Source organism: Heptranchias perlo, chromosome 30, assembly GCF_035084215.1.
Source record: "Heptranchias perlo isolate sHepPer1 chromosome 30, sHepPer1.hap1, whole genome shotgun sequence".
NCBI lineage: Eukaryota > Metazoa > Chordata > Chondrichthyes > Hexanchiformes > Hexanchidae > Heptranchias > Heptranchias perlo.
In genome coordinates, this window is record NC_090354.1 from 10,463,681 (window position 1) to 10,478,542 (window position 14,862).

The following is a 14,862-nucleotide window of genomic DNA, read 5'->3' on the forward strand; positions in this document are numbered from 1 at the left end:
AAAAGAGACCATATTAAATTGTATACCTGTGCTGTTACACAGTGCATGTATTGTTCCTCAAGTACCATTGGAATATAAATCAACCACTCTCGAGAACAGATTAAAACCCATAGACCATTCACTATTAAATATTGTATTTTGAAGAGTGTAGCATGCTGTCATCCAGAGAATCAAATACCTTTTGTTCTTGGCTAATTAGGTCTTCTAGTGGATTTACTGCTGAAATGTGGTTCATCATGCATTAGGAGTTGGTTAATTTAATCACATAATACTCCATTCAGTCGTGAATAGTTTGCCTGTCTAAACTCCTATAAAGGAGGTAATGGTGCATATAAGGTTTACACAGATGTTCATTCACCAGTTTCCTACTGGAACTTATTTCTCTTCCACTTTGACAACACTTAAAACTTCACTGGCGCAACTGATCTGAAGTTTATCTAACTTTTTAAAGCTGGCGTGAGGAAGTTGAGGAAAAGAGTCTAGTGACCCACATAATGCAGCTTTCAAACAGTACAGAAAGAGCCAGAAAGATTCTAATTCAGTGATACATTGATCAGGTTCGTAGAGCTTGAGCAGCAGCTTAGATTTATTTCTCCCTCCCATAAAAAAAATATGCCCTTTCTTTTGCATCTTTTTGTTGGGCCTGACTTTCCTTCCTCTTCCTCACCTTGAGGCACCGGCAACTTCCAGTAGCTTACCCAAGTGATCATTCTTCATGTGTAACCCTACAAGTTGCCAGGCTATTTGATAACGGGGGGGGGCATCCTAGCTGAGCCTAATGCTTGCCTCACCTAACATTCGCTGCCCCACTGTGCAACAGGGGTTGCTGGATAGTGACCACGAACAGGAACCTTGGCTGATATCTTCCTTCTTAACCTAGGAGCAGTGAGGCCAATTGAAGTCCCCACCTGAGATCAGCTAACTCAAGAATAGGGATTGAACTCGGGATATTCCTGTCTGCTTGGTTCAATTTCACACTAGACGGTACACTTGTCAACTAAGCTACCAGGGGAACTCCGTAGCAATGATTTTTAGAAGGAAAAAAAGACATGCTAGTGACAAAATATCACCTGTTGCAGGGTGTTTCACTCTGTGTCTGCATAAGTGGGTACCATGGTGGGGGCAGAGAACATTGCATCTTTTATGAGAAAAATGGACAAATATTTAAATCAGAGGAAGAAATAGTGATAGACAGCAAGATAATGGAATTAGTTTTGGATTGCTTTAGCAAAAATAATGGGACATAATGGGATGAATAGCCTCCTTTCTGTCCTGTAAACTTCAATGATTCTATGTCAATGTAGAAAACTAATGAAAGCCAACCAGTGACTTCAAAAAAGTGGACACTCAAACAATTTTGAAGATCTAACTGGAACACGTGAAAATATATAATTACACTAAAAGTGGAACATGGGCTTGTAACTTGAACTGTAGGTATACTCAGCATTCCTTTACTCATATCGGAGGGAATATGAAAGTATATGAAAGTCTGAAGGGCAAACAAGTGTTGAAGACACCAAATGTACATTTTGGCAGAGATGGGGGTAGAGGGGGTCTAAGAGTATGCATCCCACCCCAGAATATTTTGATTGTTTTTTACATTTTATTTAGTGTATTTTACAGTATTTATGAATCTATAATGAACATGGCCTTGCATTTTTTTCATCTGAAAAGGAAAAGAAATTTGCTCAATTTTATTGAGAACTATTCTCTAATTTCCATTTGTAAATGAATTGTGTTCCTTTATATTTTAAAACATCTTTCTTCCAATAGCAGAGTTAATGTATTACTGGGAGAAAAAAAAATTAAATTGCCTAATAGCAAATCCCAAAATTATATTCTGTAGTTCAAGTAGATCCCAAGTAAATAATACAGGATTTTAGCTTCCTTGGTTTCTTAGTGGGTAAATATACTGTTTGATGTGGAACTGAGCCACAAAGTCCAGAAAAGTCCTAGGTTCTGTAGTCAGTTTGTGATCTTCAGCCAAAGTAGCAGTATAGTTGCTACAATAATCTTCAGCCCCATGGGCTAGGGTGGGGAAAATCGGTCAAGGTTGCTGCTCCTGGACAATATCCTACTGGAAAGTGCATGTGTGTGGATATCAGGTAAGGACAGAATTGAGCTTGGCTGTGATGCCCTCTTCCAGAGTTGATTAGCCTGCCGACACTAATTGTTCCAGGTCACAAATGAAGGATGACTACTTGGGTGAGGTACCAGAGGCTGTGAATCAGTGTGAGAAGGGGAGAAAAATAATCTATTGAAAAGATATGGGATTTGGTATCCCTGAGTTCCACCTGTTGAACACTGACTCACTTCATTTGAAATAGCGGAGATAACAGAAACCAGTCAAGTGAATGAGTATCATTATAATTAGAACTCAGCATCTAAACTGCCTCTCTCCACACCTATCACCTTTTCTCAAATTGTGCCCTCTTACTTCTTGGTTGATGTCCACTGCTATAAAGTATTTTGGGAAATTTTATTGGATGAAAGGCACAATATAAATTTGAGTTGTTTGCTTTTATAATTAATAAACTTACCGACTGGAAGAAAATCTCATGAATCTACTGTGTACGTTCAGCTGGTACAGTACATTGTGAAATGGGAGATTTATTCCACACCAATTACCAATAGTTGTATGATATATTTAACGCAATTACCCTTTTATATTTACTTTCACTAAAATTTGAATCCTCATCTTTTCTTGGAATACCAGGCAGACACCAGAAAAAGCTCTTGTGCGAAAGACATTTCCTTTCTCTTCTACATTAGATGTTATGCAAAAGCCTTCAAATCAGACACATAGACAAGCGCTGCTTGTCTCAGCAATGAATGATTGATGACAGAAGTTAATAACAGAGCACCTGTGACAGCTCTGCCTCTCACTCGCTGCTCCTCACCTGTTCCTCGCTGTTGGAACTGCCTGGCTCCTGCTTCCTTTAACCACTGCATTTCTGCATTTACAGGAATCCCATTAACGTAATAATTATCAGTCCACACTGTGAAGCACAGTCAAGAAAGATTTTTTGTTTCGCTGAAACAGTCCAAAATAGAGATTGTAAAAATAAATGTTTTTGTAATTTATACCGTCAGTTCTGCACCAAAATCAAAAATGCAGCAAACTTATAAGAAATGAAAGGAACATGACTGCTGTATTGGGAAGGAGAATGGAAGAAGAAATCTGTAGGCAGATCATGGAGTTGAGCAGAAGTAACAAAATTATTCCAGGAGATTTTAATTGACCACTCATTGATTGGGACAAGGAGTAAATGGAGAAAAGGGAATGGAATTCCTAAAACTCCTTCCTCAATCAATATGTTTGTACGTTTTCAAAAGGAGAGGCGTTGCTAGATCTCATTATAAGTAACAAAATAGGTCAAGTAAATGAGTTAAATGCCTTTGTTACATCTAAACTTGACTATTCCAATGCTCTCCTGGCCGGCACTTCCATCTTCTGCCCTCCATAAACTTGAGCTCATCCAAAACTCGGCTGTCTGTACACTAACTCGCACCAAGTCCCGTTCACCCATCACCCCTGTGCTCGTTGGCCTACATTGACTCCCGGTCCGGCAATGCCTTGATTTTAAAATTCTCATCCTTATTTTCAAATCCCTTCATGGCCTCGCCCCTCCCTATCTCTGTAACCTCCTCCAGCCCTACAACCCTCCGAGATCTCTGCGCTCCTCCAATTCTGGCCTCTTGTCCATCCCCGATTTTAATCACTCCACCATTGGCTGCCATGCCTTCAACTGCCTCGGACCTAAGCTCTGGAATTCCCTTCCCAATTTTCCCCTCTCTCTCCTCCTTTAAGACACTCCTTAGAACCTAACTCTTTTGGTCACCTGTCCATATATCTCCTTATGTGGCTAGATGTCAAATTTTGTTTGATAATACACCTGTGAAGTACCTTGGGACGTTTTACCATGTTAAAGGTGCTATATAAATGCAAGTTGTTGTTGTTGTTATTATTGATGAGCATCTTGGAAGTAGTGATCATAATATGATAAACAATGCAAGTTGTTGTTGTTGTTATTATTGATGAGCATCTTGGAAGTAGTGATCATAATATGATAAACTTTAAGGTCCAAATAGAAACAGAAAAAATATGTACAAAATCAAGGGCACCAGATTGTGTACATGAAAACATAAAATTACAAAGCGATATTGATAGATTAGGTGAATGGGCAAAACTGTGGCAAATGAAATTCAATGTAGACAAATGTGAGGTCATCCACTTTGGATCAAAAAAGGATAGAAGGTACTTTCTAAATGGTAAAAAGTTAAAAACAGTGGATGTCCAAAGGGACTTAGGAGTTCAGGTACATAGATCATTGAAGTGTCATGAACAGGTGCAAAAAATAATCAATAAGGCTAATGGAATGTTGGCCTTTATATCTAGAGGACTAGAGTACAAGGGGGCAGAAGTTATGCTGCAGCTATACAAAACCTTGGTTAGACTGCACCTGGGGTACTGTGAGCAGTTCTGGGCACCGCACCTTCGGAAGGACATATTGGCCTTGGAGGGAGTGCAGCGTAGGTTTACTAGAATGATACCCGGACTTCAAGGGTTAAGTTACGAGGAGAGATTACACAAATTGGGGTTGTATTCTCTTGAGTTTCGAAGGTTAACGGGTGATCTGATCGAAGTTTATAAGATATTAAGCGGAACAGATAGGGTGGATAGAGAGAAACTATTTCTGCTGGTTGGGGATTCTAGGAGTAGGGGGCACAGTCTAAAAATTAGAGCCAGACCTTTCAGGAGTGAGATTAGAAAACATTTCTACACACAAAGGGTGGTAGAAGTTTGGAACTCTCTTCCACAAACGGCAATTGATACGAGCTCAATTGTTAAATTTAAATGTGAGATAGATAGCTTTTTGGCAACCAAAGGTATTAAGGGATATGGGCCAAGGGCAGATATATGGAGTTAGATCACAGATCAGCCACGATCTTATCAAATGGCAGAGCAGGCCTGAGGGGCTTAATGGCCTACTCCTGTTCTTATGTTCCTATGTTCCAGATTAGAATAGGGCATAATTTAGAAAGATCAGGAGTGAGCTAGCTGAGGTGAGGTAGAAAGAGAAATTGGTACATAGGACTCTAGATAACAATGGGATATTTTTAAAAAGGCTATTGTAAATGTGAAGAATAAATATATACAATTAAAAAGGGAGATTATTTCATGTTTTAGGATGCTATGGATAAATAAAGAGGCTAGAAACAAAGTAAAAGTCAAGAGGGCATATGCGGCCTATAGGTATGATAATGAGAGAATCTGAGAAAGCAAGGAAAGAGGTAAAGAGAGAGATAAGGAAAGAAGTTAAGAGAGGAACAAGGAAAGCAAGGAGGGAGCAGGAGGAGAGAATCTCAAAAAATATTAAAAAGAACAGAAAAGTATTCTACAAATAAATCAGTAAGAAGAGAATTGTTAAATGTGAGGTGAGACCCCTGAGAGAAGAGGATAGTGAGTTAGTAGAGGATAAACAGAAGTTGGCAGAAATACTTAACAAGTACTTCAATCAGTGTTTTCAAAGGAGAAGGTTATTGGAGAAAGAGATAAATACGGAATTGGTCAAAAACAAGAGGAGCTTTAGCATTCTAAATATAAGAAAAGCATTGGAGAAGTTAAAGGAGGACAAAATGCAAGGACCTGACAGGATACAACCTAGGCACCTGAAGAAAATGGAAGAAGAAATAGCAGAAGCCCAAGAAATGATATTCCAGGGTTCTACTGAGTGTGGACGTATGCCAGAGGACTGGAGAGTAGCCAATGTAATATCAAATTTTACAAAGGGAGACAGATCTAACCTGGATAATTACAGGCCAGTTAGTTTAAACTCTGTGGTAGGGATATTTCTGCAATCTTTAATTAAAGATGAAATTACCTAATATCTAGATGAAGAAAAAATAATTAGAAGAAACCGACACATATTTTATAAAGATTGTGTTTGACAAACTCTTTAGAGTTCCTTGAGGAGGTGCTAGATACAGTGGATGGGGGAAATGCAGTGGATGTGGTGCACATGGACTTTGAGTAAGCCTTTGGCAAGATACTACACAGGAGACTATTGGAAAAGATTAAATGGTATGGATTTAGGGGAAGGGTAGTAAATTGGATTAAAAATTAGTTAGAAAGGAAGAAACAGAATAGGAGTTAAGGACAGTTTCTCAGAGTGGTTGGAAGTGGGTAGCGATGTCCCACAGGGTTCTGCTCTGGGACTGCTTCTGTATACATCCATAAATAGTGTGTTGGGCTTGAGGGAGTGGTGTCCAAATCTGCAGACGATACTAAAACAGGAGACATCATAAATAATTCTGAGCACCACTGGAAGCTGCAAGGAGATATTGATAAAATGGGGGAATAGACAAAAAAGTAGCAGATGGAATTCAATGTCAGTAAGTGTGAGATGATACATTTTGGTTAATAATTACACCTAGAATGGGGAAGGAAGGGTAGTGTGCAATAACAGAGGGATTTGGATTCAGGTTCACAAGCCTTTAAAAGCATCACCTCGACTGGATACGGCCATCAAAAAGCTAATGGAAAGCTGGGTTTTATGGTATAGAATATAAAAGTGAAGATGTAATGGTGAATCTATTTAGAACCTTAGTAAGACCACAGTTGGAATTCTGGGTGTAGTTTTGAGCTGCACATGATAGGAAGGATGTTGAGATAATAGCACAGATTCACCAGGATGCTACCAGGTATGAGGGAATATAAATATGAAGACTTGAAAAATCTGGGGTGTTTTTGTTGAAACAGAGGAGATTACAGGGTGATTTAGTAGAGATGTTTAAAATAGTTAGAGGATGTAGATGTCCACTGGCTCTCGGGTATGTGGCAGGGAGGGGTTTCAGGAGGATCTCACAGAAGGGTCTAACGGGGGGGGGAGGGCGGATGGTGGGAGTCCGTGACTTTTCTTGTGCTGCCTGAATGAGCACTCCTGCCCCTAGAAAGGAAACGTTTTGACTTACCCAGACGGGCCTCTTCATCCTTCCCACCAGCTGCTGATCTGCTTCAGCCTAGCAGAGAAGCCTCAGCGGCTTCCTAGCTCAAGCCCTGGTTAAAATGCCATCGGGGTCCTATTGTCATAGTAGGTCCCGGATTTACATAAAGTCACCAGGCTCCCACCTGCTTTAGGTCGGCGCCTTATCCACCTTTCGAACCCTGCAGGTTAATATTGGAGATGGTGGGAAAGGGTCGCGATCCGAGCGGGTAAGTAACTGTTTGATTTTAACTGCCCTCTGCCGGGTGAGTGGGGTCAAAATCGATCCCCATGTCAACATTTAAAAATAAGTTACGTATGCGATTGAAAGAAAGGAGGATAAAGTGATTTTAGAAGAGGGTGGATAGATGAGATCAATACTACTGCTTGTCTGGTGGATACACATCAACACGGACTGGTTGGGCCAAACGGCCTGTTTCCATGTTGTGTAATTTCTATGTAATTCTTATTATTATTCATTGACCTTTTACTAATTCAGATTATTATTGGAATTTCATGCAAAAACAGCAAAGGTGACCTTACGATGACACTCTGTTGAACCAACAGCACAAAATGGTTCACACTGGATGAAATTACAGTATGAACTTGGAGGCAGCAGCAGCATGCAGCAAAACTCAATATCCTAATAGTAGTACTGGATTCAACTTGATAGATTTTTTTTATAACTGTCACCAAAGGGTTGGTGGAAAAGGCTATGCATGAGATAGTGGTGCTCTAATACAGGTGACTCTGTTCGAATGCTGCCACTGGAAGACATACAAAACATGTGTGTTACAGTGGATATTTTACATTGCTTCCCTACTACTGAGGACAAACAATGTTATTTTTAAAGTCAGTGTGTACTGGAGGTGCTAAATTGGGTACCATGGTGGGATTTAGGCCAAATGACTGCCATGAAACGGAAGATGAGTAAACTGATATTGGTCAAACGTTTGAATCTATCTTGGCCAGCCCAAACCCAAGCCCAAACTTGGAGCCGTAAGCAGAGTGCCAAAAACTCTGCATTTCCTCAAAGAAAAGCCAAAATATAAATGGCAGTTAAAAATCATTCTGAGCCTTACTTATCCCTGAAATCAGCTCCCAGAGTTATAAGCACAATATGTTTACCCACTGTGTTACCCCATTCCCAACTACCCATAACGTGTAACTAATTGTCATTAAATTGGTAATCTCATTCAGACAAGTTATAAGTGTCAAACTGATGCAATAGGAAGTAGCCGACTAAGTTTGCAGATGGGGCACATTGTTGAAGCAAAATCGTGGAAGCTTTACTCTGCATAATGCTACATCTTGGAGTACTCAATACCAACACTGGCTACTCAAAGTAGAAAAGTACTTCTTTATCGAGTGCTGACATCCCTCAACTAATGTGAGCAGAAAATTGCATCAAAATTACAATTTAAAAAATCTCACATTACTAATAACAATACAGTTCTTGAGACAAGATCACAGAAAGACCTTTGTGTACTCAACTCTTACACCTATGCTCTATCGGTCTCAAACCTACATTCTATCAATAATCTATTGGGATAGTCTCAGGAGAGAAAGTCTTAATCACTGTAAATTCAAAACAATTGAATGAAGATAAATGATTAAAATGGTTAATTCATTTTCATCTACAGTCACCTTCTATCTCCATGCAACCATTTGATGACTGGCAGGATTTATGATTCTAGAAAAAAATTTTAATTTGTTCTTTTTGTTCAGACAATATATGAAGTACTCAATGACTTGACCAAATGCACAGATATGTATATATGCGTATACCCCATTTATATGCAAGGTTTTCCCTCTTTAAGAGCCCTGATTTCTCTCCCATTCTAGTCAATTTAATCCAAGTTTCTGTATCCAACATTACAATGTGTGGAGGGAACAAATGTAAAATGAGAAGGTAATGGCAATTTATAAACAAAAGTGTTACAATTTCAGGTTTGTATGGAACCCTCTTCTCTCCAAAGAACAGTCTAACAGCAGCTTCTAAAAGTGGACCTTGCACCCTATACATAGGAACTGTCCCTTTTCGATTGTCTGCCTTTAGAATTCTGTACCCAAAAGGACTAATAATGATCCCATTTGCAGTCAGCTGCTTAGTTTGATTGACATAGTTTCACATTGCATTACATACAGACCGGGGGTTACATGAAAATGAGCATACATATAATAAGACAGCGTGTATTGCAGTCAATTGCCCTTCAAAGTAATATCTTTGAATGGAAATATAAAAGTTTGCAATAGACAAGAAACCTCACAGTTCTCCCCCCGCCTGCGAATATTGGAAAGTCATAAGTGTGCTGCCCACAGTTCTACAATATGCGCTGGTGGCAGGCGAGATTCGTAACTCCTGTTGTGTACTGGCAAAATTATCTCAATTAAAACTGACCATTAACAGTTATTGGCTTTTGGTTATTTCTTTGAAAGCCACATTATAAAACATTTATGACTGTGAAATGACAACCAGAGTCATAGTGTAAAAAAAGTTATCCATTTTTGGTTCAGGGAAACATTCATATATGCTTTTAAATTGTCCCATCTGCTTTTCCTCCTATTTATTTTACAAAACAAATCAGTAGGATTGCCTATTTTGTTCTTAAGCCGCCTCTTCCACGAAATTATCGACCCTCTATATATATTTCACTGGTACTCATCATCAGAAATTTCTCATTTCTTTCTGCACGTTTTAAAAGGTTTAGAAGATCAAGCGCCCAAAGGGTTAATGCAAACCTGCCGGCTGGCACATGACGCTGTAATTCCTCAATTTAATATCTCCCACTATAAATGCTTTTTATAAATATATTGCTCTACTTTGACTAGGACCAGTAGGAAATGATTTTATCCCTTCTTGCTCTTAGGGGAAATTGTTTTATTTTAATCTGTTGTATCCCTCGACCTCTGACACACTAACACCACAGATTAGCTGTGAGTGAGAATCTGCTTAAATTCCTTCAATGAGGCTGAGATGGGGAGAAGGGAGGGGCAAAACAAAACAAATTCCTTTCATTATAAAACTCTACAACAACAAATTTCCACCTAGGAAAAAAATTACTATTCCAAGAAAGCACGAGATAGCTTCATTGCCTGATGATGTACAACATTACACACTTGGCGCAGTGGGATAGTTTATAATTCACAGACACATCTGGAAGCTGAAATCCCTGAGCCTAGAGGGAACATTAAATTATTTTCCAGCATCCTACTGGTCCCAAGTCAGTTGTTCTATTTATACCATGTTTGTGAGAGACAACAAAATACCTAATTTTTACAATTAAAAACTATTGTGGCAGTCTTGGCGCCTCACATCACTTGAAGCCATTTTTTCCAATATCATTAGTTTTATTTCCTGGTTACAAAATAACTGAAAATAATCCAACTTCTTCCAAGAGCCCTCACACGGTAGAAACAGGAGTTCTTTTGTTCATTTGGTGCTCAAAATGAACAAAAAAAATTCATTTTTCTACCACCTTTGTGTTCTTGCATGAAGTTGCTGAGAGATGTTAACTCTGAGGATGGAATTCTTTCTGTTTCGAGCCCTAATCGTCAGCGTACAAGCACTCGCAGGTGGTGGATAGCACATTCCGATGCAGAGTAAAGCTCCCTCGATTCTGTCCCAGTAATGCGCCTCAGCCCCTGAAGATCACCCACTACTGCATCAGTGTGACTTTTTCCATTTCCCAAACCAGGTAGCCTGTAACCTTTGAGTTAAGTTGTTACTTTAAAAACAAACTATCCAATGGCTAACTTCTCAATTGAAAGCTGGAAAAATTACTTTAAAAAAAAATGTTAGATATGATGGGGAGGAGTAACTTTCACATAGATACTCCAAGTTAAGGCTTGCGTCACTTAACAGTAAACAGCCAAGCATTTGAGTATTTTTGAAGTCAGGCTAACTAATGACTATATAATTAACAGAGTACTGTAATAGTAATAATATTGCATTTAGTCTAATTTTACTTATGTGACAGTCTGTAACAGTACAATATCCTTTAGTTAGTTATTGAACAGGATCCTTAATAACTGCAACTGATATCCACTATCAAACTGCCTTGAATAATGTTATTGCAGGTTCGAGAACTATGCTTGCTAATGTTCCTTTGTTTGCATGATGAGGCCAAATAGGCATATCAAAAGCCATCTTTAAGTGCTTTAATGGTGCAGCAATCACATTATTGGAGAAGCTTATCTCAATGTACCCTACGAGCCCTGAGCAGGCAACTTTCACTATACAGAAACACCTCTGGTATGTATCTGTTTTAAGTTTTAGAAGTTGAATTACTTCTAGTACTTGTCAATTAGTTTTGGCAATGTTCTATATTACTGTTGCAGCCTAAATGCCGCCAGATATTGTCTAGCACAGTCCTATGATGATTACGTGAAATAACTGCTTTATTTCAACAAGTGCGATGGAGTCTGCAATCTGTCATCATGCCTCAGCCTCATCTCGCCTTGTATAATAGATTGTGCACTCAATCACAGCCACTGAAAATGAAACAGGTATGTGCCAGGGTCATAATATTACATCTCTTTCATATCTTGCTGCTAGGTGTATTTTGTATGTGCTATTTTGGATTTCTGCAGTCACACGGGGAGCTATTGTCAACTCTCACAAAGCAGAAGGTAGCAATGATAGCAATCAGCGTCATTCTTCATGGGTACAGCTGCCAGAATCGCATTAAGAACAATCACAAGTGGCTGAGATATGGTATTTTAGTTCATTCAAAAAGAAAAAAGCTTGAGGAATATTCTTGAACGTTCTATTAAACTCATGACTTTCTTTTTCTAACTTGCTTTTCGTTCCATTTCATCACCCCCATCCCTGAAGTATGCTCACAGCCTGCAACTTTTTCAGCTGAAAGGATGAGATGGATTCCTGCTCTCAGGCCTCCACCATTGCAAACAGCATTTGACTAGGGGCTGCAATGAGTTGAGACTTGAATGTGCTGTGCTATGGACTAATAGGACGCAGGTTTGTGCTACAATTCACCTCATGGTGAGTTTGTAGGTGCTAACTGTGCTGCCATGGCACGCCACCAGTTGGAGACGAGGCACTTCCCCACAGGTGATGCATGAGAATGACCCAGCATGAATGACCCTTGCATTATTTCTTCCCTTCCTTTGTGAAAATGCTTGGCCACTGACTGCTTGCTTTCCACAGTAATGTGGTTGAGGATTGGGAACCTGTTCTGTTCAGCATCATGGGCATTGATCCGTGCTCTGTCTGTTTTCAGCATAGCACATTGGAGCTCCAGTACACCATACCACCGAAACCCGCCTGTTACACTTATAATTGACCTGGGGTATCACTCTTCATTTCCAGGTGGGCAGGATCCAAACTCAAATATTGGAAACTAATTGAAAACATTTTACAATCCAGTTGTACTCTTCAACTTAAAGCCATCTAAAATCAACAATTGATATAAAAACCAATAGTGATACAAGATAATAATAGACATTCACCGAATGTAATCTTTGATTTCCTTCACTTGAATCTAAATAACTCATTTGTAAAGCAAAAAATGATCAATCAGCTAATTATGTCTGTAAATGCTATGCAATATAGCCTATTCTTTCTATATTTTACACCGTATACTGTGCCAATATCTACAGTAAATTCCTCAGTTGTCATTGAGGGGCCAAATTTCATTCATCAAAATAAATGTTAGTAACATTCATTATCATTATTATATTACATACTGTAAGATTGGGGCCTTTTACACAGAGCCACTAAAGAGTAATTTATTCTGTGGTAACCATTATCATCTGAAGATCAGGTTCTATCGCCTGCAAAATGTTCCTGAATGGTACCTAGATGCTAGAAATATAAAACAAGAAGCCATTTTAACCAGGACCAAATTGAAGTGTTCAATTAGGTAACACAACCAGATGCTTGAAAACAGCAATTCTGGGCACATGGTTTGTTTGTTGATCTTTAATTTTTTTTCACCGCAGCTAGAGATTCCCTGTGCCATTGGAATTATTATCTATAAATATTAATTAGGATATATAATTAATATATATTAATATATTCTCTACTTGAGAAAACAGATTGGATATTTGCTCTGAGGCTCCTGTCAATGTTGATGTGTAACTAGCCACCAGGAAGCATGCAAGTGTGGCTCCGGGTGACTGGATTTCTGATTGTCCATTGCTGCAGATGCGCAGTTTTCCTTGTCTTCGTTCAGGAGCAGTGAAAGTAATCAGTATAATAGAGACTGTGCACCTGCACCACTCTCAGGGGTACATCAGGTGTGGCATCTTTTGCCAGAATATACCTAGACATTTCAAAATCATACAAATCAACTTCATTCTCCATCAGTCACCCTGGTCTCTACAGGGGATGCTTATCACCCCTATATAAAGGGTGCTTACATAGACAGATAAATATATTTCTGAACAAGGAACAAAAGCTTCACATACATGAAAAAGTATTTATAAACTGTAGTGATTTTTTTTAAAATCAGAATTGTACACGCTGATACTGCCTTCCATTCACGTCATTATCCCTTTTTATTATCCCATTGTTGTAGTCCTGCTGGAATGGTAATTTTGTTTCAACAAATAGAACAAGCTCAAAATTCTTTTACGGCTTTTGAGATTAGGCCCAGTGGGCATTTGTCTTCTTTCAAGTAAATTCCCAACCTCGATTACTGGTAAAAGGAAACTTTTTACAATTCAGAGAATTATTCTAATCTCCAGAAGTTTAAAACCCTGAACGTATAGCTTTCATTTTATTTTTTGTGTGTCTCCTCATAAAAATTCCATTTGTAGTCGATGCTTCAGGCACTGCTAATTCAGATGTGTACAGGACTGGCAAGATGTAGTTAAGAGCTTGTAGAATTACCCCAACAAATTTCATCCAGTTTTTTTTTATTCGTTCATGGGATGTGGGCGTCGCTGGCGAGGCCAGCATTTATTGCCCATCCCTAATTGCCCTTGAGAAGGTGGTGGTGAGCTGCCTTCTTGAACCGCTGCAGTCCGTGTGGTGAAGGTTCTCCCACAGTGCTGTTAGGAAGGGAGTTCCAGGATTTTGACCCAGTGACGATGAAGGAACGGCGATATATTTCCAAGTCGGGATGGCATGTGACTTGGAGGGGAACGTGCAGGTGGTGTTGTGCCTGCTGCCCTTGTCCTTCTAGGTGGTAGAGGTCACGGGTTTGGGTTTCCCGACTGATCACTCTCAATTTGTATGGCCCTTTAAGGCAGATAGAAAAATTAGTGCCACTTAGTGCTGAATTAAGGAATAGTTTAGTGCTTTGGATTTGTTTCCAATGGGAACGGAATCAAAACTACCTGAGCGAAACATCACAATCCGTCCTTTTAAACACAAGACAACATCTGATTCAAACACAACTGCTGTAGCACCTGCCATTACACGAACGCACAAAAAACAGACAGGAAAAGACCAATTGGTCCATCCAGCCTGTCCCATTCAAGTGTGGTGTGAACCACCACCATTCACCTCCCACCTCCACTCCCACCCCCACTCCCACTCCCACCCCCACAGTCACACAATCTACTGAGAGACAAAAAAAATCAGAGGAAAAAAATTTATGCCAATTTAGGAACAAACTCAGGGGAATTCTTTTATCTGATGGCACATCTCCAGAAGCTGTTTTTACTTCATTTTCACTTGGCACTTGGCACAACATGAGCCAATATAGTAATAATTACACTGGCCACAGATGCCATAATCAAAAGTCAGAATTCCTTGTACAAAACCATTCTCCACATCTGTTCCACTGGGTAGGACCTTTAATAGACTCTGATTAGATTGACATCCTGAGTCAACTCTTTTTTTAGTAATAGGTCTTTGTTTCCATCTTATTTACAATGCAAATCATGTTAAAAACAGATACTCTGA